General features: G+C 42.7%; 1 protein-coding gene across 1 annotated transcript in view; it reads left to right on the plus strand.

The window, feature by feature from the left end:
* Window positions 1-5,091, plus strand: part of DPYD (dihydropyrimidine dehydrogenase) — a 722,107-nt gene that overhangs the window by 629,808 nt on the left and 87,208 nt on the right. The gene's annotated exons all lie outside the window — the stretch shown is intronic.

A 5,091-nucleotide genomic window follows, 5' to 3' on the forward strand; every position in this document is an offset into this window, starting at 1 on the left:
TAACTGGTTAGGTCAGAGCCCAGGCCTAGAGAAGGTGGCAGCTGAATAAAAGAAAAAAGGCAGAGTCATATTCTATAGCCCCACTCCATTGTCTATAGGGAAGGGGGGCCCTTCCTCTGTTAGTTCTTTGGTATCAAAATCGAGCAGAACTCTTTTAATTAATTCATCAAGATTCTGAGAATCTGTCTGCAATGCTTTGTCGATGTAGTTCATTCTGCCCCTCCTGGGAAACCCAAAGGAAGCTTAGCAGGAGTTGGTCCAGGAAACGTTTCAGTAGATGCATCTTTTGTCATCACCAACTCATATCCCATCACATAGGTGTCCTTGCACATGGCCACAGTTTAGGTGGCCTGGTTGGTGGTTAGGCATGGTACTCTCCGAAGTGAAGGATGCCACTGGGTAAGAGCTGACAAACCTGGGTAAAGAAAAACAGGGGGAAGTCTTAGATGACATTAGAAAGTGTGACCAAGCACCAAAATAGATCCCACCCACTATAATGGCTAAAAATAAAAAGAGTGACAGCATCAAATGTTGGCAAGAATATGAAGCAGCTAGACTGCTGTGCTTGGCCCACGGGAATATGCGATGCTACGGCCCCTTGGGGAAAGTCTAGCACTTTCTAATGAGACCCAGCAATTCTATCCCTGGTATTTACCCAAGAGAAGTAAAAACATGCTTCCATGAAGTTTGAAAGAGATGAACTTCAAAAACATGATGTTAAAGGAAAGGAGCCAGACACAAAAGAGTACTTACTGAATAATTCCATGCATGTGGGCTTTAATATGGGGAAAATAAATCTATGTTGTTAGAAATCACAACAGCGATAAGTGGAAATTGACTGAAAGAAGGCACAAGGAAAATTTTTGGAGTGATGGAAGTGTCTTCTACCTTGTTTAGGATCATAATTTCATGGATGTATTTATTTTTCCAAATTCCTCTGACCTATATACGTATAATCTGAGCATTTTACTGTGTATAAAGATACATAAGTTCATTTTGTTTTTAAAAAGTACACAGCTAACTCTGAAAGAAACTAGAGGACAAGCATTCGATAATGTCTCGAGGGACAAAGTAAGACATGTCATATAAGGAATAGTAAAGACATTTTTTATGTCCAAATTACTTTTAATCAGGTAGCCTTTGGGAACTAAAACCTTAGGAATTTAGCCACTGGAAAAGAATAACTGATACCTAGATAACAATCTTGGTTGGAAACTTGCTTAAAGAAGATGGACGGCTAGGGGCGTAAACAAATGCATTTCCCTCTGCCGACTTGTGCGACACGCCAGGCCTGGTGCATCAGGACCGCTGGCCAGGGCTTAGAAGTCAAGGAGGGGGACATCTGGCTCCCTGCAGAACGACACGGGTAAGGGACGTGGCCCCACAATGCAAATGAGAAACTGCTTCTTAACATGGAAAATTTGATTAGGTCCTTTGGTAGGCCTTCAACTTGCTTTGCTTTGTAGGATCAGCCAGCGCCTGCAGCTTCTGTTAACAAAAGCTGGCCTTGCCCGAGGCCACAGCTCCCAGAACAGAACCTTGAATTGATTGCTGAAAGAGTGTTACATGCAGGGCTGGGCTCTTTTGCCCTAATGTCCTACCCACTCTTACACAAACAAACCCGGTGGGCATTTGTCTGGGAACTTTATGCCAAATACCTCTCAAATGCTTTAATATATGCAATGACATTTTGTCTTGTAAGAGCACTATTTTTAATGGATAATAAAAAGATAACAGAGGAGTAAAGACAAGACTCTCGAGGGTGAATTTCCATTCACAGGTACATTTTGTGCGTTGTGTGGGGCGTTACAGTGGCAAAGTTGCAAAGACTTCAAAACTATATTTTGATTCTGGTATTTTTCCCTGCAAGCTTTTGCTTCTGTGCCTCCTATTATCTAAGACTCATCTCCGAAAAAAAATTATGGCTGGGAACAAATAGCACATATCTTTTCTGAACTCATAACTTTTGTGACAGATCTGACTTTGGGTACTAATTAGAATTTATTTTACATCTCTCTGCCTAGCTCAGAAGCTTTTATTTGGGTTTGGCTTTTAATCATTGAAATATATATCTATTCATTCCACCAATATTGAGTATCTGTTACATACCAGGCAGTGTGGGAGACAACAGATGGGGTGATGAACAAGATAAAGCCTGTATCATCAAGGGCTGGTCAATTGCAAAAAATATAATAAAAAATGAGATAATAGTAATAAACCCTTTAAAAATGCTTTACATAATTATTTACACATATACGTATATATACCCTCGTTTTTAGAAAGGTAGAAACTGAGGCTTGAAGAGGTTTACTTATTGCTAGTGGAAGCAAAATGCAAACCTAGTTCTGTTTATTGGAAAAACTGTGCAGTTAACCACTTAACTACATCTCCTTTCAGCATAACTGCTGTTAGGATATCGGAGTTACAGAAGCAGGAAGGAGCAAGTGTCCTTCTCAAACTGGGAGATTAGGAGCAGTTGGGAAGAGACAGAGGAGCTACGTCCGTCCGGAGAGGTGCATACAGTACTCCAAGCTCTCTGCAAATGTCCTCGTTACTTCCAGTCTGCGCCAGGCAGTGGCGGTGGCCAAGTGATCACTTGTGAGAATTGCTGCATTTTTTATTCATAGTGGAGAAAGGGTTACAAATCGGCTAGGTCATTAATCCCGTTCCCTGATAGGGCTCAGGCGTCATGCTTAGCTTGTGCTTTGGGGCGCGGTTGTCTTTTAGCATAACCCCCGTCAAACCTTTGTGAGTGTCGCGTCTACATTTCCTTCGTCTGTGACGAGAAGATTCTGTTAGCAACCCTGGCACCTTCCATTAAAGTCTACAACTTCCCACTGCCAGGAAAGGATAATGAAGTGATAAATTTAATTTGCTACCAAAATATGTAAGGCAGAGATATCTAAGTGAATTTATAGCGTTAGCTATGTCTTTCCTCTTAGCATTAACAAAAGTTTTATGGCAGGTTATCAAAATCAGTGCGACAAAAACAAATTTATATGAATTTCCAGACACAGAAATCAGATCTATAACTCTGTATGATATCATGTCTTCCTCCTTTCTTGTTAGCACTTCTAGGCTCATCAGAACTTAATCCAATGAGTTTTAAGTACTTTATTTACTACTTGAAGGATGTCAAAAAAAAAAAAAAGCAGACAAAGACACTTTTTATTCATTAGAATGTGTACTCTGGAGTTTATAAAATATGAATCCCCTCTCCTACCCTGTCTAGAGATGCTAAAGGCTATGAAGAAAGATGCAACATCCCCTACCTGCCTTTGTGACAATGAAGGTGTTTCAGATTCTTTGGGACATAAAATCTCCTTTCATCTGATTTCTTAACTCTTGTGTCATGGTCGTAAATACCACCATTTCTTATCTTGGGAACCTTCTTATACTTCCTGTAGACATTCCCACTCCCACCTCAAGAATTCCTTCATTCCAGTGAACTTCCTCTTCCCTGGTCCTGTCGTTCCATGACTCGGCATTGAGATGAGCCATGTAATTCCGGGGGGCCGAGGACGCCTCTAGACTGTACCCACTGAGGGGCAGCCTGACTAAATTCTGCTTCTACCATTCAGTGGTGTATGTGGTCATCTTGTAACACAAAGCTGAGAGGTCTGCTCATGACTTCAAGGTTATTTGCCCAAAGAAATGTAGAATTAATAACTACCATGGTACAATAATAAAAGTATTTCCAGCAGGTTGTTCCGTAGTATTGTTTTGAGAGCTTTGTGCGTTACCTACTTTAACCCTTACGACAATCCATGTAGGGTTTGAAACCCTTATTCTCTTTTTTCCTGCTGATAAAAGTAAGACTGAGGGAGGTCTGGAAAGTTGTCCAAGTTCCCAAGCTAGTAAAAGCAAAAACGACATTCCAGTCCAGGTATATGTGCTCACAAAGCCTGCACACTTGCCTACCGTGCTTCACTGTCTCTACAGACACAGTCGTTGGTCCCAGTGCTTTAGATCTGATAGCAAATGACGATCCTGTTACTCTGTGGGCAGAATGGTGAACTTTCCCCTTCCTTCCAGTGACGTGCTGCAGCTGATTGTACTGGGGACACCATGGCACCTGCTGGCTCGCCTGTGTTCATGGACTTGAAATAAATCATTGCTTTTAGGCACAGCACCTCCCTTCCCAAGGCTCTTACCCCCTGGCACCCAGAGCCTTGGCCACACTGCCGTCCTGCTGGCGGGGCTGATCCTCACCACGTGCCCTCTGGTTACTGACAAAGGTCATGGGCTTTTCCTTGTTCTGTTCTGTCTCTTCCTTTTGGACTACTTGACTTAGAGCTCTCTACAACAGATCCAGTTTGGATTATGAATTCATGTATTTATTTATATGCATATATTTTCCCCACCAGTTGCCTTCATGAGTCTAATGTTTCTTGTCTGCTGGTCTATGTCTTTAAACATGTTGGAGATAAAGAGAGCCAGACAGTAACGGAGAAGAGAGAGCCTTCAGACAATGGGGAGAAGCTGCATCCTGAGGTCCGCGAGGGCTCCCACGGACTGCTTTGCTCTCCCAGCATTGGGGCTCCCCTCCCGCAGCTGCGCTGCTTGTGTAGAATTGTGTGGAGATCTGGTGAACATTCAGCTAGACTGTGAACATTGTCTTCTTTCTCTCTTAAGTCATCTCAGTTCCATATAAAATCAGCCAAGGAGGCAGTAGCTGGGTATTTGCATGAACTCTAGCCTCTCCTATGGTCAGCAATCTCCTGTGGGCTTCTGGTGCCCATCACTGTCCAGGGTATCAGGCAATGACTGATTTATATTTAATGATAAGCAAACTCTACTGCAAGCACCTGCCAAGAACATTAGAGCGTCTCCATTACCGCTCCAGGTGAAGCTCCCATTCATACAGTCCTTATTTCAAGCAATGTGATGCATGGGAGTCTGCAGGGAGCCAAAATGAAGCCTACAAGTTATGTCTGCAAGTACCCTAGATCTGCATGCGGGTGCTGTCGCCTACCTTTGCAGTGCTTGTGCATTTCTTGCACATACTCCTCTGAGGTTCTCTCTAGAAATAGAGGATACCTGGTCCTTACACTCTTGAACCTAAAAAATTTCCCAGGAAAACGATAAGGA

The sequence above is a fragment of the Vicugna pacos genome, chromosome 9 (assembly GCF_048564905.1).
Source record: "Vicugna pacos chromosome 9, VicPac4, whole genome shotgun sequence".
NCBI lineage: Eukaryota > Metazoa > Chordata > Mammalia > Artiodactyla > Camelidae > Vicugna > Vicugna pacos.